The sequence below is a fragment of the Panthera tigris genome, chromosome B4, assembly GCF_018350195.1.
Source record: "Panthera tigris isolate Pti1 chromosome B4, P.tigris_Pti1_mat1.1, whole genome shotgun sequence".
In the NCBI taxonomy this organism is placed as follows: domain Eukaryota; kingdom Metazoa; phylum Chordata; class Mammalia; order Carnivora; family Felidae; genus Panthera; species Panthera tigris.
Window position 1 is genome coordinate 93,338,424 of NC_056666.1, and position 24,054 is coordinate 93,362,477.

At 38.5% G+C, this 24,054-nt stretch overlaps 2 protein-coding genes across 3 annotated transcripts in view; both read left to right on the plus strand.

Moving 5' to 3' along the window:
* Window positions 1–668, plus strand: part of YEATS4 (YEATS domain containing 4) — an 80,164-nt gene extending 79,496 nt beyond the window's left edge. The window contains exon 10 of the transcript XR_006220062.1: window positions 642–668. The gene's annotated coding sequence lies outside the window, so the exon portion shown is untranslated. The remainder of the gene's footprint in view (window positions 1–641) is intronic.
* Window positions 669–6,834: 6,166 nt separating this feature from the next.
* The window catches only part of FRS2 (fibroblast growth factor receptor substrate 2), a 108,389-nt gene continuing 91,169 nt past the window's right edge, over window positions 6,835–24,054 (plus strand). For both annotated transcript variants that reach the window (XM_042992731.1, XM_042992736.1), the window contains exon 1: window positions 6,835–7,009. The gene's annotated coding sequence lies outside the window, so the exon portion shown is untranslated. The remainder of the gene's footprint in view (window positions 7,010–24,054) is intronic.

Sequence of the window (24,054 nt, forward strand, 5' to 3'; positions counted from 1 at the left end):
AAAACGCCTCACCTCTTACTTTTTAAATTTTTAAAATTTGAGTGTAGCTGACTCACAATGTTATATTGGTTTCAGGCATACAAAATAGTGATTTGATAAATCTATACGTTACACTGCTATACTCACAAAAAATGCAGCTACCTTGTGTCACCATACAGTGCTATTATAATATCATTGACTACATTACTTCTGTTTTGCCTTTTATTCCCATGACTTCTTCATTCCATAACTGGGAGCCTGTATCTCCCTTTCCCCTTCACCCATTTTGCCCATCTCCCCATACCCCTCCCCTTTGCCAACCTGCCAACCATCAATTGGTTCTCTATATTTACAGGTCTGGTTCTGCTTTTTTTGGTTTGTTTATACATTTATTTTGTTTAGATGCCACATACAAGTGAAATCGTATGGTATTTGTCTTTTTCAGTCTGACTTATTTCACTTAGCTTAATACCTTCTAGTTCCATCCATGTTGTTGTAATTGGCACAATCTCATTCTTTTATGCATTTTTATGGCTGTGTAATATCCCATTATATATGTATGATATATGTATGATATATGATATATATATATATTCTACCACATCTTCCTCTCAACTTTTATTTTGCTATCAAATTTTAATATTGAAATGCTTATATTTCAGGGGCGCCTGGGTGGCTCAGTCGGTTGACTCAGTCTGACTTCGGCTCAGGTCATGATCTTACAGTTCGTGGGTTCAAGCCCCCCGTGCGGCTCTGTGCTGACAGCTCAGAGCCTGAAGCCTGCTTTGGATTCTGAGTCTTTCTCTCTCTCTGCCCCTCTCCTGCTCATACACACACTCTCTCTTTTTGTCTCAAAAATAAATAAAACATTAAAAAAATTTTTTTTTAAGTGCTTATATTTCATATGTGTTCTCATAATCTGGAAATCTGGAGGGAACCTCAAATCATCTTCCAAACTGAGTGTATTGAATTGTATTATATTGTATGTATGGATGTATTTATTTATTTATTTTTGAGAGAGAGAGAGTGCAAGTGAACAAGGGAGGGAGAGAGAGGGAGAGAGAATCCCATGAGGGGCAGAGAGAGAGAGAGAGAGAGAGAGAGGCAGGGAGAGAGAGAGTGAGGAGCCCAAGGTGGGGCTTGAGCTCACCAACCTCGAGATCATGACCTGAGCCAAAGTCAGACACTTAACCCACTAAGCCACCCAGGCGCCCCTGTTGACTTTTCTTTCTTCTATTCGGCAACGTGGTTGGACAGCTACCCACTATTAGTCCTTCTCAGCCCCTACCACCACGGCCATTCATTGCACTCTTTCAATTGCCGGGCACTGGTGCACAGCTGTCTGTGTATTCACTGCTTGAACTCTCACAATGATCTTGTGAGGTGGGCACTGTTGTCACCGTCATTTTACAGTTGAAGGGGTAGAGACTGGAGAGATTTCACTGTCTTGTGCAAGCTGGGTCATACAGCTAGCAGGCACTGTCACTGAGACAGGTCTCTGACAGCCTGACTTCACATTCTGAATAGGAAAGAAGAAGGGGGTGGAGCTAGTCTGTAGTGTACAATTTTTACTTTATTTCATAGGTGGCACATACACTTTTGCCTAATTGGGAGGTGACTAAAAGCATCTGGGTCTGGTTGATGTGTTGGTTGAAAATTACTATTATTATGAGGATCATTATTATAGTATTTAGTAATTATGCAGTGCTTTATACTTCAAAGAACTGTGCTTTATAATCATTTATTAGCTATGTCTCACCACATCTCTATGGTACAAGATGCACTTACTGTGCATATTTTGCAGAAAGAGAAATTGAGGTAGAGTCAACCGGGCCACATCTGCATAAGAAAGAGTGAAGGTAGAATGCAACCTCTTAAATTCCAGAGACTCACTGAATGGCCTGATCTGGACAACAACAGAAGCTTAATTCTTGAAACCTTTTAAAGGGAGGTGTCGGTTCCAATATTTTTTTTTTTTGATGTTTAATTAAAAATTCAATGTAACAACAACAAAAATTCAATGTAAAATACGCTAAAATTTGATGACCATTCCCTTTTAGGCCCTCGATTTTTGAATATTTTCTTTTTCATTTTTGGACTTTGACTGCATTTGTGTCAATGCGACATTTTTGCTCAAATTCAACCTTGCTGTCTCCCATTTCTCCATACGAGCACAATTTAACTACAGATACGGGTTTCCAGTGTCCATATCATATTGCTTCAAATTGCTTCCATTGTTTTTAAAAGATATCTTTTGTTCATGATAACTTGCAATAAAAACAAAGGGTTTGTGCAAGAATTATATTGGAATTAAAAGAAGTTTGAGATTTCTGACAGTTTATACACTTCAAACTGAAGATAATAAACATATCAACATGACTTGGGATGGAAGGCAGAGAGAGATGAGAAGGTTCTGTGGACATTTATTATAGTGCCTATTAAAAACCAGGAAGATACCAGGCGCTCTTCCATAAATCTGGTAGTCTCTTTCAGTTGGGAGGCAGTCATGGCTGTAGCACACGGGAAAGGCTCAATAAATATTAATTTAGTGGTTAAGACCATGTCTGTGAAGTTAGACTGCCTGGGTTCTAATCCTGGCGCCATTACTTGCTAGAACTAGCTATTCTTGTGTCTCTCCAGCTGGGCGGGGGTTGGGGGGGGGAAGATGATCACACTCCATTAAGTTAGTTATCGTGAAGCTTATTTAAGTATTTGATATTATTTTTCTTTTCAATTTCCAAAGCTGTTGACAAGTAACATTAGCTACAATGCCATTAAAGTGTTGGTGGTAATGATATCTACAATTTGATGTCTCCATTTGCCTGGCTTGTTTAGAAATGGTACAACATGGTACCCCACAATTTTCTATCCCAGGAAAACAATTTAAAATTGCCCCCAAATACATTGCAATAAATAGTTATGAGCACATGTAAAATCTACAAGGCAAAACTCTATACTTGTTTTTCCAAAACATCCATATGACCCCACACACCAGTGGCTCAAGCTCAGTGCCTTCCATGACGATTTCACGTGTGTGAGAGGCCAACTCATGTACCACCTGAATAAGGAGCTGTGTCTGAGCTAAAGACACTGACACTTTGTGGGATGCACCTTCGGTCTGCCAGAGTATCTACATTTTCAAGAGACACCAGCAATTGGGATTTTTATTTTACATGGTATTTCTTATTTTAAAAAATTTGACCCAATTTATTTCTTAGTACAAAAGTCTGTGGGTCGAACAGCACCTTTAAGGGCCCTCTGTCAAATATCTGCCAATTATACTAGCACATATATACAAGTACACTGTGCTTTTATTCAAATCAGCAAATGCTTTCCAAGCACTTGTGCTAAGGCATGAATAAAAGGCGAGGAAGACAAAATATGACAGTCTTTACAAACCTCACAGAAGAGGGTGACAAATGCGTAGCAGAGTGTGGAACCCAGGACTTAAGCCCGGTGAGTTAAGTACTTGATCAGGTCTACATTAAAATAAACAAAAAACAAAGAACCCCATTATTTGAAGGCTTGGCAACCAGTGGACACCCAAGTAGATGGCTCTATTGTTTCACAAAACACCTTAATGCATTTTGGGGGTGGGAGCTATACAAAACCAGAGCCAAGCCTTGCACGGTTCCAGGGGGACCATTCCTACTGTGGCTTGGGCAGCTGGCACCCCCTTGAGCACCATTCAGGTTGTATTCTTTATGAATGGTACCCCCCGGTTTGTGCAACCTGGTGATTCTGTCAACAAAGATAGGCCTGGAGTCTGGCCCGAGAGGAGGACTGAGAGCTAAATCCTTCTACATAATACAAAGGAATTTTAAATCTTTGCCTAGTGGGTGGAGGCAGGAGGGTGGAGGGATTCCTATGATGGGGAGAAGAAAGGGGTTTGGAAGAAAGATCTCTAAAATGAGGGTGGGCCAGCAATTTGGCAACAACCTGGAACCTACACCTGGTGAGAGATTCCCTGTAATGTTTGAAAGGGACACACAAAATCCTGTCATCTTCTTTACCTTCTAGGAGACATTGACAAATGAAGTCAAACAACTTTTTCTTTGGCATCAAATATAGCCTTTGAACCTCTTATGTGTGAATCAGCAGATAACCAGGAAAGTTTCAATGCTCAGGCTCACATAGCAACACTTGGCTAAATATACAATACTATAACAACTTGCCTTTTTACTCTTTTTCTTCAAAAAGCTCAAAGTGCTTATACTTTTATTTCCTCATTTGTTCTAACATTCCAGTGTGGGAGGGGAAGATTTATGATAACATTATTTATAGATGGAGAAATTGAAATAGAGATTAAATCGCTTACTCAATGTTGCATAGTTTGGGTGGCGGAGCCCACACTGGAATTTGGTTCTCCAAGCTCCTGCCACGGAGTGGAGAGAGCAGGAGTTTTGCAATTAGAGAAATCTTTGTTGGAACAATCCAGATTTCTGCCCCTTAATAACAATGTGGCCTTAAGTCAATCATTTCACCTAGGTCTCAGTTTTTCTCTTCTGTAAAATTGAAGACCATAAAACCTCGTATTAGTAGAGTGAAGACTGATTTAGAAAATGCGTGTAAAGCCCTGCCACAGAGTAGTTCCCAAATAAGATTAGTTCCTCCCCTAACCCAGTATTATCTGGTTAAATTTCAGCACAGATTTAAAGTAATCAAAAAAGAATCCTCCATGAATACTAATTTTTTTCTAGCCTCATCTCCCTTTGAGAGCAAACATAAATAAAAGTGTTTCAACACATCATTTAATCCAATGGGAGAACTTTTGCTTCACTAGAGTTATTCCTGTTGTGGATAATTAGAAAAAAAAAGAGAGAGAGAGAGAGAGTATGTGGAAGAGAGAGTGGAGTGCAGTGTTTCTATAACTTGAGAATGTGTCGGAGTAACCTGCAAGGCCTGTTATAACACAAATTGCTGGAACCCACCCCAGAGTTTCTGATTCACAAGGTCTGGAGTGGGGCCTAATAATTTGCATTTGTAACAAGTTTACAGACAATGTTGATGTTGATGTAGCTAGTCCAGGGGCTACATCTCTGGAGAAGCACTAGCCATGTGTGGTTAAGTGAAATTCTAGGGGTGGGGCCCAGCAATCTGTGCTTTATCAAGATCTCTGGGTAATTTTGATGCACTTATCAGTTTGAGAACCACTGGCAAAGTAGTGAAAAGTATCTGAGGAGACAGACCCACATTCAAATCCTGACTGCACCACTTACTAGTTAGATAAACTAGGTTGGGCGACAGACCTCTAGCGTCCTGTGAGAGCCTGACAGACAAAGTCTGCGATTCAGGTTTCCTCTCACTGTCCCTACAAGCTCCTTGGTGGAAAGAGAAGTTAGTGACTCCTGCCAACCTGGGCTCTGTTTTTCACTTCTTCACACTTCGAGGCACGAAAGTTGCTTAATTTTGGGTATTAGGGAAGTATTTACAAACACTTCTGCAATCACAAAAATAAAATAAACAAGACGGCCGTGTAAATAAAGCCAGTGGCAAAGGCATTGTTTACAACTTAAATTCATAATAATGGGTTCTGAACCATGTCCATTTCCCTGCCTTTCTTAGTAGAAAATTTAAGAAATCTTCCTCCCCCACAGTTTTAAGAGATGCTTGTAAATTTGTTTTGCAGATAGTATGCATGCTAAGAGTTTCCCGCACCCTCCCTCCCATGTCTGGCCTCAGATACAGAATCTGCCTCAAATGTTCAGTGCCTTCCTGATTTTGTGACTCAGGATTTTTTTTTTTTCTTTTTCTTTCCCTTCTTTCCTTGCTTGGCATCTGGCTCTGTAGGTCCTCATACTGTCCCAGCTCACAGTGTCACAAGAATCCAGGCTGGCCCCAGGACATTCTTTGGCTTACCTACCTTCATTTTTACGATTGCAAAATCCTCTACTCTTTATTTCCTTAACTAACCTTTTCTATCGCTTACTGCTAACCCACAGTTTCCAAATTACCCCCTGCTAGAGTGATCCTGATCCGGGGAGAAATTGTTCCTATTGATGATGAAGTATGAAAATTGTTAACGTTTACCCAGTCTTACTTGTTACTAGGTACACTGAAGTGTTTATCATGCATTTTCATTTTGAATTCCTACAACAATCCGGAGGTGATTACACATATACGTGCACACACACGGCAAATGAAGAACCTGAGGTTTAGAGAGGTCAAGCAACTTGCCCAAGGTAAAAGAGTAAGAGTAAATAACAGGATCCAGCCAAGATTTGAGTCTCCCAGCTCTTGGCTTCTGTTCAAATACCAAGTAATGCTGAAATATAGGAATATAATTTGCCTCCTGTCCTTAAAGAACTTAAAAATCTTGTCAGGGGTAGACGAGATTTATACACGCAACACAAATTAAAATCAAGAGCCACTGTTTATGGTATTGGGTTTGACCGGCTTCCTCCCCTGCAACATGTAGATAATAACAGCAACCTCAAGGGGCTTGGGGATGATTAACTGAGTTAAGCATCCGAAGCGCGTAGTACATACAGTGCCTGTGTGGAGTTAGCGTTCAAAAAAATGTTAACTACCATTATTTTTAAAGGAGGCGGACTGGAGTGGAGAAAATACTGGAGTCGGAAGGCCGGTTGTGTACGCTAGACCCCTGCACCCAAATTCCCCGATCCTCGGTTTCATGGTCTGGAAAATTAGGTGGCTGGAGTGGAATAACTGGAAGAGCAGTAAGGGACGCAACCATAGCCTGAAGATCCAAAGGGCCTCGGCGCAGAAAGGGTTAGTGACGAGTCTGGGGGCGGTTTTACGGCGCTAGGCGGGAGAGGCCACGCCCCGCCCCGCCCCACCCCGCCCGGGAGGCCCTGGCAGCTCCGGCCCGCTAGCAGTTCCGGTGCCAAAACCCTTCCCTCCCCCGCTCCCCCGGAAGTGCTTTTCCAAGGTTCGGGCCGGAGAGAGGCCTGGTAGGCACAGCTGCTGTGGCTCGATCGGCTCCGCGTAAGGGTTCCTGCCCTGGTCGGAGCCCGGAGGTCCGCGGCCGCCGACCCGCGCCTGCTCCCTCCCAACGTCCAGGCCGACGGTGAGTGGCCGGGGGAGCACACCCGGACTGCCGCCGGCCGCGTCAGGGCTTGTGCTCTCGGGCCCCCGCTGCCCGCTCTACGTTGCGGGCTCGGCTGTCGGGGTTCGGGGAAGGGGCTTGACGACCGCCGACGTTCTCGCACAGTCCGCCGGGCGGGAAGAAGCGGGCGGCCGGGCCTTGGGGTAGGCGGGGCGGAGCCGAGGAGGGGGTTCCTGGAGCTGTTGTAGCCGTTGGGACTTCAGAGTGGGGATGGGCTGGGCCTCCGTCCATCCGACCTCCTCATTTCTGCTCCCCCAAATCTTCGCGCTGCATTTCAGATTTGGTTTTCTGTGTCGACATGGGGCTGGGAACCTGGACACCAGACTCTGTCATGGTTCCAGTTCCCGACTTTTGCATCCTTTGGCTCTGTCCTCGGGTCAGTAATTAGCCTGGGTCCCAGGGGTGTCGTCTCCTCGGTCCCAGAGCTGGGCGATGCCTGTGTAGATGCGGGGGATCCTTTGCAAAGCTTTTCGTCCAGACCCGCCTAGGGGTTTCCCGGGATCGAATTGGACTGCTCTCGGGACCGGTTCTGGATACGTAGGTCAGTGTGGCACCAGCGTGTCTCCCACGATCTTTACTCACTGGAAAGCTTGCTCAAGCTGTTGTTGAAGTCACTTAGAAAAACAACTTGCTCGAGCAAAGTCAGTAGTTGAGATGAGTTGTCCTTTTTCTTGCAGGCTTAAGGATGCTGTTCTCTAATATGCACTCCTAATTCTTGTGGCCATCTGAAGTCACAGTTGTATGATGAGTTCAGTCTGCGGTTATTGCATGAATTAATTGCAGAGGGTTGGCGAATTCTTGTATCCCCTCTTTCCCGAAGTTTGTATGCCTTCATATTTGGAACTGTCATTTTCCTTAACCTTTAAAGAAAAAATTTTTTTTCTCAGTAACTCCATCGGGGTTTCGTATACTGTTGCAATTGTGCTGCATTGCAGAGGGTGCACACAGGTGGGCAGAGGGGTTTCCTGGGTGTGTGTTTTTAACCTATATTTTGAAGTGTTTACCTCCGACAAATTGAGAGTTTCCTAGAGGAGGAGAAAGTGATGTAGGTAGTTTTGTTTTTGTTTTTGTTTTTGTTTTTTTTAGTGAACAGATTGTATATAATAAACTGCTGGAAGGTTTGTAGGAGATAAGGGTTTTCCACACTTAATAGTGATTTTTAAATTATCACAAGAAAATGTGGTTACTGCAGGTTATGGCTGTCTGCAGATGACCGCTGATTTTGCAATGCAAGTATACACAAAACCATCTTTGTGACACCAGTGACACTTTGCTGCATTTCTCATCTTGTGCTTATATTAGGACATACACTGTAGTTTTTTTGGGACTTACCTCATTCTCCTCCCACTACTGGAAGGGAAGGTAATATCATGAATTAGGGAAAGTAGACTGAAGTGATAAGTTTCAGTGAGCTCTCCTGTGGACAAGAACATTTATTTTAGTGTTGTTGATTTTCAACAGGCATAGGGTGGATGATTTTTTAAAAACGGTTTCTTTTATTCCTTTATTGATTGGTCAAAGGGTGGATGGTTTTTAAAGTCCCTGGAAAAAATTGTGGAGGGAAGATTAGTTGCCCGTGTTTTAGATAGGAACTCTAGATTCTTAGTCATTTGAAGTACTTAATTGTTTAGAGCTTCTGGTTGGAATATTGGAATAAAGAAAATCTGCAAAAGGAGTCAAGTTAGACATGATTCTGAATCCATACTGAGAGTATGATAGCTAATGTGTTTAGAAGGGAAGTATGTAAAGAATTGTAAGAGCAGAAGAAGGTAATTGGGGAATTTCAGGTGCCCTTAGGCACTGTAAATTTTATTATGTTCAAGTTCATTCAATAGATATTAAACATTTACATTGTAAATTTTATTGTATTATTCAAGTCAATTCATTGGATACTGAACTTTTGCTGTTAGGCATCAAGCTATGTCAGGCAACCATGTAGGAACAAATAAAGATATGGCCAAAAGCATTAAAATTCATGTGTTGGCAGTAATTTCCTAGGATGTGTCAGAAATCATGAAGAGGTGAATTGAATTGTTAGGCATATTAAATTTTTTCTAATGGGAGGTGGGTGTTGTGTGTTTCATGAAAAGCACTGTTAGGCATTGTAGGATACAAAGATTAAGTTTTTGGTCTTTATGAATTTGAAATCTAGAAGGGGATGTAAGATATCTGCATAAAAATATGTAAATGCTTACTGTGTGAGTGGTTTGACCCAAAGTTTGGAATTCTGTGAAAGGAAAATTGGTTCATTTTTAACTGGAGTAATCAGCTAAAAAGTGGAAAGTGGTGGAGGTTAATAATATTTATGAAGGTAGCTCTGAAGCTGTTGAACACTTAGCACTATGCTTTATGCTCTTGGACTTACATACATTTTCTAAGTTTCACCACAACATATAAGCATCTTTCTTAATCACGAGGGCAGTACTCAAATATCTTAAGTTGCTGAGTCTCCGTTTGAATCCAGTTCTGCCTGGCACCAAAGCCCGTGCATTTCCACTATATCATGCTGCCTCCCAATAAACTGGTAACCTGATTTTACCATTGCAGAGGGTAAGACTTTGCTAAGACAAAAATTTAGGGGTTGGTAGTAGGTGGATGAAGAAGGCTTTTCAAATAAAGGGAATGAGGTAAGCACAAGTGTGGAGGTGGGAAAGGCCATCGTATACACAGAGAAAAGTTAGTGGACAGATTACTTAGAATATAGGGTTGATTTTTGGAAATGAGAGATGCGGTTTGAAATTTTAACTGGGGCTGGATTGAGGAACATACTTAAATGCTGTATTTAGGAGTTAATGAGAAACAACGAGGTCTAATAGTGTCATATGTAAAATGGTTGTAGAAAGCCAACTTTCAATATACATATTGGGCAAGGGCAGTGGCATTGAGATGGGGCGGGGGGAGGAGCAATTGTTGGGGGAAGGTTGGGGGGAACTGGAAGTTGAAAATTATACTCATTTTAAGTATGGGTGATGGTGATGGTGGTACTATTATTAGAAATATAGGCAAGGAGGTGCATAGTGTGATCAGTTTTGAATATGTTGAGTTTTTTATGTACTTGCAAGACACTGGAAATGCCCAGAGGCTTTTGGAAATGTGGGTTTGTAGTTCATGAGAGAGGTCAATGCTAGGCATATATTAAATATGGGTGTAGAGGACAATACAAATAGATGCACTTGTTGAATCTGTATAAATAGGAGATGAAAGAGCCAGGGGAGAGTTTATGAGGGAAGAAAAAAAAGTGAACCTTTATTTGAGATGGCATCTGTTTAAAACAGGAGGAAAATAAATATAGTCTGTATTGTATTCTGCTCCCTCTCATTGCAAATTCAGGAGTACAAAGAATCTGATCATTGAAAATCCAGTCGGGAAATACAATTTTTTTGCCATTGCTAGCAAGAATATTATGCTACTGTTACCCCATTTCATAGAGGATGAGTTATTTCAGAGTCATTTGTTCCAGAGTGTTAGGCTTTGATTACTTAAGAGCTGTTTGGTCTTTTCTTTTGGGCATTTGCTGGCAAGTGATATGTGAGGATTTGGAAGCAAATCTCTGATAAGTATTCTGTTTATTTATGTGTGTGACTTTTAATTTTGATTTCGATATCAAGAGTCTCTGAATATTCAAATATATTTTTGTGCCTTACTTTCCTACTGGCTGCTAATAGTGCCTTTTATAGAAAATGGTATTTAATTACATACTTTTTTTTTTTTAATTTTTGACGTTTTATTTTTTGAGAGGGAGAGACAGAGCGTGAGCAGGGGAGGGGCAGAGAGAGAGAGAGGGAGACACAGAATCCGAAGCAGGCTCCAGGCTCTGAGCCGTCAGCACAGAGCCCGACACAGGGCTCGAATCCATGAACGTGAGATCGTGACCTGAGCCGAAGTTGGAGGCTCAACTGACTGAGCCACCCAGGCACCCCTAATTATGTATTTTTTTTCCAACTCTCTTTTATAAGTACTTTTGATGAACATAAGCAGTTTTGTCTTTAATGTTCTGATTGTTCTAGAGGGATAGAATTGTAAGATACTTTTATCCATCACGTAATGATACATATATAAAAACTATTTTTATTTGGGAACTATTTAAGTACTGTAGATTTTTAGAATTTCCTGTAGTTTTCTGTTTAGATACTTAAATATGGGGAACCTGTGTATTAATGTGTAAAAAATTTTAATAGTTTAAGGAATGAGGCTTAGAGTTGTAACTTTATGAGGGCAAGTTTATTATTTTTAGATTGAGTAACCATGGAAGTGCTTATTTCCTTCTTGAGGATTAATATACCCCTTTTGTTTTTGAGGAATATGTTTTTTTACTATATCGGGCACTTGGGAATGTCCTAAGAGTCCTGCGTCAGTGTTGTTGGAGGCAGGGGGGTTTGTGTGTGCTTTGTCTGGGCTGGTTGGCTTAGTTGCAGTGAGCCTGGTATTATTGAGGCAAAGGTCAGGAGTTCCATTTAGCTTTAGTCTGAGTGATGGCCAGGGAAGTACACCTCTAGCCAGCTGTCTTGGAAATTCCTCAGTTGTCATTGGTCACAAAGGTGACTGGATTAGGATGGATCTTTATACCACTGAAAGGATATTAGCGGAAACTTAGCATAATGGTTAGTAACTCTGACTCTGGAATTAGACAGATCTGTGTCAAAATTCTTGGTCTGTGACGTTGGGAGAGTCCCTAAACCTCTCCAAGCCTCTATTTCCTCATTATTGAATAGGTTAATATTTGGTTTGGGCATGTCCTACCGTTGTTTTCTTTTTCCAAGTGGGAGTTAGCTGCTTAGACCTGTGGTTCCCTAGTGCTGGACTATGAAGTGTAGTCCGTGAGAGTTCTCACTTGTCTGAAATGAGAATGAGTTAGCTTTTCATAAGACTAGATCTGTTGAATTTAAAAGACAGTATTTTTTCTAACAGTATCTTTTACCATTTCTGATGTAAGCATATTAGTTCTTTTATGAAATAATGCTGGTGGTAATTGACAGTTATTTTCTTTTTAAATGTTCTTGTCAAAATAATAGTTGGCAACTCTATGCATGTCCCCCAGTTTTATTGTTTTTAAGATTATGCGTGTCCCCCCAGATGTTATTGTTTTTAAGATTATGGTTCTGTGAGATTTGAAAATCTTGGCTTAAACAGAACCAGGGAATTGGGGGAGATTACTTATCCAATATATTATACATAGTCATGTTAGGTGTGGGGTACATTCTACCCTTCCATTACCCAATAGGGGCTGTATTTTGATTCTCACCACCGCTGAATTTAATGTTGTGAAGTTTTACATGAAGACCTTCAAGGAGCAGTTCAGATTATTTTCAATTCAGACAGGTTGCTTCAAATTATTTAAAGCTGTATTTCCTAACCAGAGTCTCGAGAGGAAACTGGTAAACTATGGGGGCTGTCTGGGGGTGCTGCTCTAAGACATTACTCTGTTGATTAGCCAACAAGATAACTAACTAGCCTTTGACATAGTGAAGTAGTAGAAATTGGCTTTCCTTTTCACCTCTTCTGCAGGGAAGATCTTTGAAGCTAGAGTACGAAAAGCTTTTTTAATATAGCAAGTAAACCTTGTACAAATATCAGTATTCAAAATGCTTTCTAGAGAAAGAATAGTTCAGCACTTTGCATAATGGGTTATGTAAGTGGAGCCACAGAAGTCCTCCTGGGGACACAAACCAATTATTAGCATAAGCACTATTGAAATTACATTCAGTTGTCTAGATGGGAAGTGTTTTTACTCCCTCGTTCACTTAGCACTGGGGGGCCGAAAACTTAAGGTGCAGAAGCCTAAATGACTGTTAAATTAAGGCTTAACATTGGTTTCCTTTTAGTGTTTTTGGATAGGTAATTTTAAGAATTGCGAGTGCTATAGAAATACTGAATATGTGTTAGAATACCTAAAGGAAAATGTTCAGGTTAAGTTGAAATAGCTTAGGCCCTCTGTCTTTTAATGTTAAAGGAAACTGGAGGTTTGTTGCTTTAGATATTAAGGATGTTATTGTTTTATACAGTTTTGTTGTATATCATTGTTTCTGGTAAGTAAAAGACTCGTATAGCATTCATTTATTTTAAAAATGTTTACATTTTTCCTCGGAAATACTTCTGATGGCAGAAATGAATGGTATGCTCAGAAGTCTGGAGAGGTAGCCCAAAGAGTCCTGCTCTAGGTAGAAAACTTCATGATTCCTATAAAAATTCACATGAATTTCACATTTTGCTATTTTATGTAGATGTAAACAGTGTTTTAAAGCACTGTCGGCTAAAATTGGTGCCCCCCAAAAGGAGCAATATGTTCATCCTGGGGAGTTTCATATCCCTATGACATGGCTTGTTTAGTAGCAACTGTGCTTAACCATTTATTTTTGGCTCATAAAAGAAAATCCTGTGTTTAATGCTTTTTGGTGGGACACGGGATTGTGGGCAATTATTGACACTTTATAGGTTTTTAACAAACATCAAACAGTTTGAATACTACTAAGAAGCTGTAGTTTCATAGAAATAAAATGACTTTAAAAGGAGATTTAATCAATTTTAAGATGTTCTTTTATATTTTAAGATTATTCAATTATCAACATACTTCTAGTGTTACAAAAAATATCGCAGCAGTGTCTAATTGAACTTTCTGTAATGATGGAAATGTTCTAAGTCTGCTATTCAATAGTGACCCTCATATTCCTACCAAGCACTTAAAGTGTGTCTAGTTTTATAGAAGAACTTTCAAATTTTATGTAATTTTAATTAGTTTAATTGCGAATAGCCTCACTTGTGGCTAGTGACTACTGTTAGTGCTGCTTTCAAGGGTTAGGAAGCCCAGGAGAAGGGAGGTTAGAAATCTTTCTGCCACTCCTCAGCTCAGTTATAAGCCAAGATTAGGCACTTGGTAAGTGTTTCTTAAATGAAATAAAATTTTTATTTCAATTTTTTTTTTTTTTTTAATTTGAGAGAGAGAGAGAGAGAGAGAGAGAGAGAGGGAGAGAGAGGGAGGGTGCGAGTGAGTGGGGGAGAAGGGCAAAGGGAGAGGGAAAGAGAATCGTAAGCGGGCTCGGTCCTACAACCTTGGTATTGTGACCTGAGCCAGAATCAGGAGTCTGAGGCTCAACCGACCGAGCCATCGATGAGCCCCCGTTGTTTCAATTTTTAAGACCAAAGTTTGTGAAATAATCTATTATTTTTAGAGAGTGATCACTAGTCTTGATTATTTTCTTCTGTGTTAATTTTTAAATTTTACTTTTATTACAAGAGTATACAGTGTACTGAATGTACAGTTTAAATAATTATACAATTGGGGCGCCTGGGTGGCTCAGTTGGTTGGGCATCCGACTTCAGCTCAGGTCATGATCTGGCAGTCTGTGAGTTTGAGCCCCCGTGAGTTCAAGCCCCACGTTGGGCCCTGTGCTGACAGCTCAGAGCCTGGAGCCTGCTTCTGATTCTGTGTCTCCCTCTCTCTGGCCCTCCCCTGCTCACACTCTGTCTCACTCTCTTAAAAATATATAAAAAATATATAAACATTAAAAATAAATAGATAGATAGATAGATAAACAATGAACTACCATTCATTGGTAGTTCTATTCTATGGAAAAATAGAACGTTGCTAGTATCTTTGGAGTCCCTTTATACTCCTCACCATTTGTGTTCTCTGACATGTGTTCTAAGTCACCACCATCTAAATTTTGTGTTAATCGTTCCCTTTTCCTTTTTATTTTAATGAATTAAAAAAATTCATTTCCCTTTATTCCAGTTTGGAAGTTAAATTTTATGTAGTTTTCCTTTATTTTAGTTTTTCCTTAATCCCAACAAATTAGATATTATTATTGTTTTAAACACTTGCTTTAATTTGCCTCTGTATTTACAAATGTCTTTGCTCATCATTCCCATTTGCATCTCAGACCTCTTGTCTGGGATCTAAGACCATTTTGTCTCTGCCTGAAACATATCCTTTACAGTTTTCTTTAGTGAGGGTCTGTTGTTGGAAAATGTTTCATTTGTTTGAAAATACATCTAAGTCTCATTCCTGAAGATGGGTTTTTCTGAGTATGCATTCTGTGTTAGCAGTTAGCATTCTTTGTTCATATAGCTCTTATTCCATTCTCTTCTGGCTTCTGTTGCTTTGAAAAATCTGTAATCCATCTAATTGCCATTCTTTTACAGATACCTGTTGTTTTATTATAGCTATATTTAGAATATTTAGAATCTGTTTTGCACACCATATTTGGGTATGTCTAGAAGTTGATTTCTTTTTATTTATCATGCTTGGAATTCACCAGGCCATAGAATCTGAGGATTGGTCTCTTGCAAAAATTTTGGAGAACTTTTGGCCATTTTCTCCTCAAATTTTATCTTCTGTATTTTTTTTATCTGGAACTTGTATGGAAGTATACTCAGTCTTCTTACTGTACCCTCTATGCCTCTTAACCTGTCATATTTCATTTTTTATATTTCATATTTTCCATTTCTTTATCTTTCTGTGTTGTGTTCTAGACAGTTAGATCTTTCATCCATTTGGCTAATTCTTGCTTCAGCTGTGTTTAACCAGTTTATTGAATTAAAAAAATGTTTTTCACTTTGTTTTAACTATGATATTTTTATAGTAAAATATACTTACCACTTTAAACTTTTATTTTATTTTCTTAAAGTACTTTTATTTATTTTGAGAGAGACAGCACAAGTTGCAGAGGGGCAGACAGTGAGGGAGAGAGAGAATCCCAAGCAGGCTCCACATTGACGTTGTGGAGCCTGAGCCGGGGCTTGAACTCATGAAACTGTGAGATCATGACCTGAGCTGAAAACAAGCATCAGATGTTTAACCGACTAAGCCACCCAGGTGCTCCTAAACTATTTTAAAGTGTTAGTTCCGTGATGTTAAGTACATTCACTAACACCACTGTCCATCTCCAGACCTTTTTTTATCATCGCAAACTGAAACCTGTGCCCATTAAACAATAATTTCCCATTTCCCTCCCTTTACTAGCCCCTGGCAGGAACTGTTATACTTACTGTTTCTATGAATTTGGCTATTCTAGTACCTCATATAAATGGATCATATAATATTTGTCCATTTGTGTCTGGCTTATTCACTTAACATAATGTCTTCAAGGTTCATCCATGTTGTGTAGTATGTTCATTGAGTTTTAAAAATTTTCACCTACTCTATTTTTTCATTAAGTTCCTTTTTAAGACTGCTTTATCCTTATTATTTTTTGGTAGTCTGCTTTTTCTTGGCCATGTTCTCAAACTTTTATTTTTAAAAAAACCTATTAAATATATTTCTTTTATATTTGTCTGATAATTTCTATATCTGAAATCTTTGTATATGATTCTGCTGTTTGTTTTGGTGTATTAATTTTACAGAGTGATTTTTAATACTACTTTAAAATCGTAGGTTAGGGGCGCCTGGGTGGCTCAGTTGGTTATGTCCGACTCCAGCTCAGGTCGTGATCTTGTGGTTTGTGGGTTTGTGCCCCTCGATGGGCTCTGTGCTGACAGCTCGGAGCCTGGAACCTGCTTTGGATTCTGTGTTTCTGGCTCTCTCTGTCCCTCCCCCACTCATGCTCTGTCTCTCTCTGTCTCTCAAAAATAAATAAACATTAAAAAGTAAGATAAAATAAATAAAATTGTGTAGTTTAGAGCTTATAAGTAAACCCCTGGTGGTTAGTATCTTGTTTTCTTAAATTTTGGTCAAAATGTTGTTTGGTTTATTTATGGTGTAGTTACTTTTTTTCCTTTGCAACTAATAAGCAACCTGCAGGGAGGTATCCTAGTGTTTTATTTTTTCTTAATGAAAAACTAAGTACAGTAATATAACTTATCTTTGTATAGTGCTTTCTAGTTTGCCAAGAATTTTTATATTTTATGATTTTATTTTATATTTCTGGAAACTAAGACAGACATAGCTAATAAGAGGTAGCATTGGAATTTATACCCTGGTTTACTTAATATTCTTTTTACTAGCTACACTTGCTTTTTAAGTTATTAGATAGACTGTAAACTTAGGGCATGGTCTGTGTGTGTCTTGTACACTGTTACACTGTCAGTACCTTGAACTTTTGAATGAATAAATAACGTAGACATGAGTTGCTCTCTGACGAGGGTCTTATAAGGTAGTATTGTTATAATCATGTTCTTATGTAGTTTATGTTTATATATGCATATAGATAGATATAATGTATAATTACCATATAATTATATACATGTGATTGTTGAGAGCTTAGAGCTTGTGTGGGAGAGGTTTTTGATGCTTTGCATAACTCCAGCTAAGATTTTCAGATCAAAAAGTTGATGGATTTGCGTATAGCAAAGATTTGGTTTACTTGAAAATACTAGATGTTGAAGGGGTGTGTGGGTGGCTCAGTCAGTTAAGTGTCCAACTGTAGATGTCGGCTCAGGTCATGATCTCACAGTTGGTGAGTTCAAGCCCACAGCACAGAGCCTGTTTGAGATTCTCTCCCTCTCTCTCTCTGCCCCTCCGCTGTGCGTGCGCGCTCTCTCTCTCTCTCTCTCTCTCTCAAAATAAATAAATAAATAAAATATTAGGAAAAAAACATTAGGTGGTGAAGGTTGGTGAGACAGATTTCTTACACTAGTTCAGTTCTTTTTCTAGTTGTTAAACAATTCTTTAAGATTTGGTCATCAGAGGAAATGACTCAAGGTTTTCCTAAGGTCACTTTTTGCATTGATAAACTAAGATGTCATGTTGGTTAAGGTAATCTTTTGACCTGGTGAATTGGTAGAATCTGGGTCCTTTTTTCGCTTACTTCCTACCTTCTATCTCCCATTCTCAGTTAAAGCTGGAAGGACTTAGGAATTATTGAATCTTGGCTAAAACATGAATTCATTCAATGAATGACTGAGTCAGTAAATAGTTATTGGGAGACTAGTAGGTATCAAGAGCCATGCTTGGCATTGAGGTTAAAATGGAGAATCAAGGTGGATGTGATTGCTATCATGTAGCACAATTTAGAGGTCATGAACTATTATATCCTTTGTCTGTGTTAGTCACTTAATATATTTAAATTGAATATATGTAAGAAAATCTTATTTATATCTGTTGAAACTTTTCTGGCAAGGGAGAAAATTCTGAGGACTGTTGCTTAATGGAATATGTAAGTATAGGGTTTGAGATTCAGAACTATTCACTTAAGCATATTCTGAAAATTGACTGATACTTTCATTTAAATTGAAGCCTTTTATTAAAGCCTGACTTAAGTAAGTTATGGTTCAATCTAAAGTCTGCTATTTGCCTCATGTGGTTTTGTGAATAGTTAGTAGGCAGTAGTGTCTTGAAAGATATATATTTCATGGCTCATTTTACATTACTTTATCTCCCACCCCCTCAAAAAAAAAAAGTGCCTAATATATATGTAAGTAGGCATAGGCATTAAAAAAAAAAAAAAAACTTTTATTATGAGGTAGAGACTCATAGGAAGTTGCAAAAATAGTCGTGTCCTATATACTCTTACCTCAGTTTCCCCAATGGTGACGTTTTATATAGCTGTCGTACATATGAAAATCGGAAAGTTGATATTGGTACATTACTGTTAACTACACTACAGACCATGTACAGATTTCATCATTTTTTAAACCTTGCATCTCTGTGTGTGTATGTGTGTAGTTCTGTACAGTTTTATCCCATGTATAGTTTTGTGTAACCACTACCATGATCAAAATTCAGAACTGTTCCATCACCACAGAACTCCCGTGTTACCTGTATATATTCACAACCCCACCCAACACTAGTTTTACCATTATGAGAATTTTGTGTGAATGAAATAATATAGTATGTAGCCTTTTGAGATGTATATTTTAAAACTCTAATTTGTTTTAATTCCAGAAGTAAAATAACATTTCAGAAAGGTTAGACAGTGGAAAAAACATAATTTGAAACCACCTTCTCATACTTATCATTTTGGAGTTTTTTACAGCCTTTTTCATATGATGTTTTATATCATATTTTTAGCAAATGCTCAACTTTGCTTTTTTTAACTTAATATTACATTAAATATTTTCTGTTACCATCATACTTAATTTTTACTATTATAGGAAATGTTGCAGAAAACACCTTTGAGCATATAGATTTCATCATATTTTTAGTTATTTCCTTAGGGCAGATCCCAAATGTGTGATATTAAGACAAAGGATATGAAGGTTTATTAGTCTTGAAACATTTGGTCAAATTGTTCCCCAAGAGGATAGTATTACATAGTATTACTAGTACTGTTTCACTGTATCCTTGTTAGATTGGATATTAGTGTTACTCCCCCCCCCAACCCCGACTTAATAAGGTGAAAAAGGTACTTCACTGTTCTAATTTTAGAGTGCATTTCTTTATGTAACATTTTTTTCTTTGAAGAGGAAAATTGATTGTAGTGTCAGAATGACATGAACTTTTAAAAATGTGATTTTGCTTTTAAGTAATTTAGAAAAGCATTTTAACGTCTCTGTTAGTGTTCAGCAGTTCTGAGCAGGAGGTTGAATCACCAGATCCTTCTTCTTTACATTACCTGTACCTCCTTAGTTTGCAGGTGTTACCTGCAATGCCAGTTTCTGCATTGCTTCTCTCTGGTCTCTACCGTTCCCTCTTAGTTACTATCCTCAGTCTGGATTCTTGACCTTTTCCCCTGTTCCTCATCAGAGAGTGGCTGCTCCCTCAACTGGTACCACACCAGCACCTCATTCATTTCTCCCATGTTCTTGTCAGCTTCAAGTGCAAGGTCATGCTGCTATGTTAATGCATTACTGTGATGTTATCCTTATGGCTAAGTATAATCCTGGGACACTCTGGTGGCCACCACAGAAGTTATATGGCTAATAATGTATGGAGTGTATATAAGGTACATGAACACAAAAGTAACAGAATACAAGGAAATTGTAAACCTTTTACTTTTCTGTATGTTTTGGAAGATAGCAGTATTCTTAGAATAATAGGCCATCAGGATAATAATAAAACCCTTAAAACAAAAGTTTTTAGTTGAATGTTACTAAGTGCTGTGCACTCTGCAAGCAGTTTATTTAGACTTCACAATTTTCCCATAAATTATGGGGGTATCTAGATAGGAAGATCACATACGTGATATGGAATAGGTAATTGAAAAAGTTGGTTAGCAAACTGATACACTGTTTATAATTTTAACTCAAATATACACTATATTCCTTCACCATTTTTTGACCTCTACAGTGTCAGTGTTTTTCTTTATGGGTAGATCCTTTGATTAAAATTCTGGATTGTCAGGGCACCTGGGTGGCTCAGTCAGTAAGTGTCCGACTTTTGCTCAGATCATGATATCGCAGTTCTTGAGGTTAACCCCATGTCAGTCTCTGCACTGACAGCTCAGAGCCTGGAGCCTACTGCAGATTCTGTGTCTCCCTCTGTCTCTCTCTGCCCCTCCCCTGCTTGCATTCTGTCTGTCTGTCTCTCTCAAAAATAAACATTAAAAAAAAAAAAGAATTCTAGATTGTCTTTTTAACATAATCCACACCTAGGAGGCATAATCTATTAGATATCATAACAGTATCCATTTCCTATAGAAGAGAGAATTTAAAGCACTTTCTGTGGTTTTATGCTTTTTTTCCTTATTCTTTTAAAGCTGTTTTATATACACGTAATTCCATAATAACTTTTAAGAAAACAATTAGCCTTTGCCCCACCCCTTTTGCACTCATAATCTGTCAGAAACAGCCGGCTCTTGTTAAGCGTCCAGCTCATTTGTTGAGAGCAGAAGGGTGGGGGCATGCCAAGAAAGTGGTCTACTTGGAAGAATCTACCAGGTGCAAGTGGTCAGCCTGTGGTGGGCATCAGGGAGTGGTTTATAGAGGGCTTGGAGGGCTTTATTTCTGTAAATTATGATAAGGTAAAGGCCTATTGAAAGAGTTTCTCCTGAATGAGCATTCTTTTTTTTTTTTTTAATTTTTTTTATTATTATTTTTTAATGTTTTTATTTATTTTTGAGACAGAGAGAGACAGAGCATGAGCAGGGGAGGGGCAGAGAGAGAGAGAGGGAGACACAGAAACCGAAGCAGGCTCCAGGGTCTGAACTGTCAACACAGAGCCCGACGCAGGGCTTGAACTCATGGACTGTGAGATCATGACCTGAGCTGAAGTCGGACGCTTAACCGACTGAGCCACCCAGGCGCCCCCTGATTAGCATTCTTATTTCCATATTATAGATGAGAAAGCTGAGGCCTCAGAGAGTTGAGTAACATTCCCAAGGTCAGGCAAATAATAAGTGGTAGAGCCCAGGACTTGTACCTGGAGTCTGTATAGATTCAAATATAGAGTGTCCTCTTAATTGTGCAGGCGCTAGATGCCTTGCAGGTCATCTGGTTTACCCAGTTCAATGAGTACTCTTGGGTGGTCTTCAGGTCATGCTTGGGGGTCATGGTTTTACAATTATTCTACTTCTTGGGTCCTAGTTTCACGTTGCACTTTAGTATTTCTTTTGTACTATGTAAAAAACGAGAGTGCATTCCCAGGTGAAAATTAGGCTTATAATATTTGTTTTATTTGATATATACATCCTGATATTGGATGTGTATATTTGAGAAATATGGCTAAGATCTTGTGTTGTAACAGCTGAGGTAATCTTGAAATTAAACACTGTAAAAGGGAAAAGTGGAGTAGAGAACACAGACATAAACTTTTCTCTCCCTTCTGTTAAATTTCCTTCATAATTTGGGATCTGATCAGTCATCTTTATCCATGTCATTACTTGTTATTTCATGAAATATCAGTTGAGCTATTAGGATTTAAAGAAGAAGATATTTTCTTGTAATTCATGGATGTCTTTCTGTCCTCGCCAAGAACACATAAGCCTTTTGCTGATAAATGTTTGTCAATATTTAGAGTCTGATATGTATTTTTAGTTTGCATTTTGCTTTTCTAGAACAGAAAAAAAAAACATCAAACAAACCTTAAAATACCCTTATTTCCATTAGTTTTCAGATGTTAGAGTCCAAAAAAGTTTTCCCACAAAGTAAAATGCATGTATTACAAAATAATTCATTGGGTTTTCTATTTTTATTACTGAAGACTATAACTACAAGCAGGGCTTCTGATCATTATGAGATAATTGGTGTTACCACATTGAGTTTTAATTCCAGCATTACAAATAGAAATTTTTTTTTTTTTTCAGTTAGCATAGAGAGCTGTATTTCAGGAAGTATATGAGACTATTAGGCAATTTTTAAACCTTGAAAATAACTTAAGGAGGTCTCAGTTTTACTTTAGGTGGTCCTTGACTCAAGATAGGAAACCATTGACATGAATTTAAATATGTATTTGTTTAGTTGTTGATCCCTGAGTTTGATATGATTATAATTAATATTATGATTAGCAGTACTCTTTGAGTGTATATCAAATACCTCAGACACTCGAGCCATAATAAATGTAAAATAATTTAGAATAAAAGTGAACATTGTCAGTTGGTAATATTCTTGTCCATTTTGTAAATGTCAAGATATATTTAAACTCTGCATAATAATGATGAGGCACTTTTTACTATCCGTTTCCTTCCTTTCTTTCTTTCTTTCTTTCTTTCTTTCTTTCTTTCTTTCTTTCTTTCTTTCTTTCTTTCTTTCTTTCTTTCTTTCTTTCTTTCCTTCAATGTTTATTTATCTTGAGAGAGAGGGAGAGAGAGAGAGAATCCCAAGCAGGCTCCACACTGCCGGTGCAGAGCCCAACGCAGGGCTTGATCTCATGAAGCATGAGATCATGACCTGAGCCAAAATTGAGAGTCAGATGCTCAGCTGACTGAGCCACCCAGGCAGCCCTACTTCCTGTTTTTTTAAGTATATCTTTATTTCATGAGTTAGTTTGTTGTTTGAATATTTGAACCTGGTAAAGGAATGTATAGATTATTTTTGATATGCTAGCTAGCATCTTTCATTTACTAGATATAGTCTAGACCTCATTAGGCTAATTGGTTATGACAACAAGCCTTTGTGCTATTTAGTTTGATTTTTTGTTTTGTTTTAAACAGATCATGAAGTCTAAATTTGGAATGGTACATAGCAATATAGCTGTGTGCTTAAATGGAAGTCAGTGTTGTTAACAAGAGACCCCATAAAAGGATTTTTTTTTTTTAATTTTTTTTTTTCAACGTTTTTAATTTTTATTTTTGGGACAGAGAGAGACAGAGCATGAACGGGGGAGGGGCAGAGAGAGAGGGAGACACAGAATCGGAAACAGGCTCCGAGCCATCAGCCCAGAGCCTGACGCGGGGCTCGAACTCACGGACCGCGAGATCGTGACCTGGCTGAAGTCGGAAGCTTAACCGACTGCGCCACCCAGGCGCCCCAAAAGGATTTTTTATTTTACAAAAAATAAATATGATCCTCTTTCTAAATATTACCATGTTATATACTCCACTCCCCTTTCAAGATTTTTTTTCTAGTTTTCTGGTTTTATAATCGAACGGTCAGATTATAATAAACTTTTGAAGCAGAGGAAGAAGAGGGGATCAGATTAGTATTAGCTGCTGTTGTGTTAATTGTTCTTTTCATCTAGTAGCAAAAATCATATTAAGGAACAACATTTAAAAATTAGCTTGAGAAAGAGTTTGAACTGTTTCTTTCAATTTCTTGAGTTTTAATTACTGAGGGACTGCTGTGTTCAATGTTACTTGGAATTTAAGAGATAAAGAGAAAAATTCCATTAAAAACGATATCTTAAAAGTTTGTTATTTTGGCACTTGAAACTTACTGCACCACGACTTTGTCTTTGTCTTCCCCTTCCCCCCCCTTCCCTGTTTTTTAACTGCCTTTTGGATTCAAATGATTTTGGCATTTCTTAGATTCTTCACTAAATACTTCTGGTGATATAGCCATTTGAGATCTAGACCTTAACCAGGAATTCCAGCCAGTTTTTTTTTTTCCTTTTGATGACACACAGTGCTGACAAAATTATATTACATCCAGTTTTATTTCTGTAATCAAGGTTGCTTTTGGGTGAGATAAATTCCTCATCTATTTCATCACCTATTGTACTTTGTTTTGACTGGTGCAAAGTTGCCATAGTGGTGCAT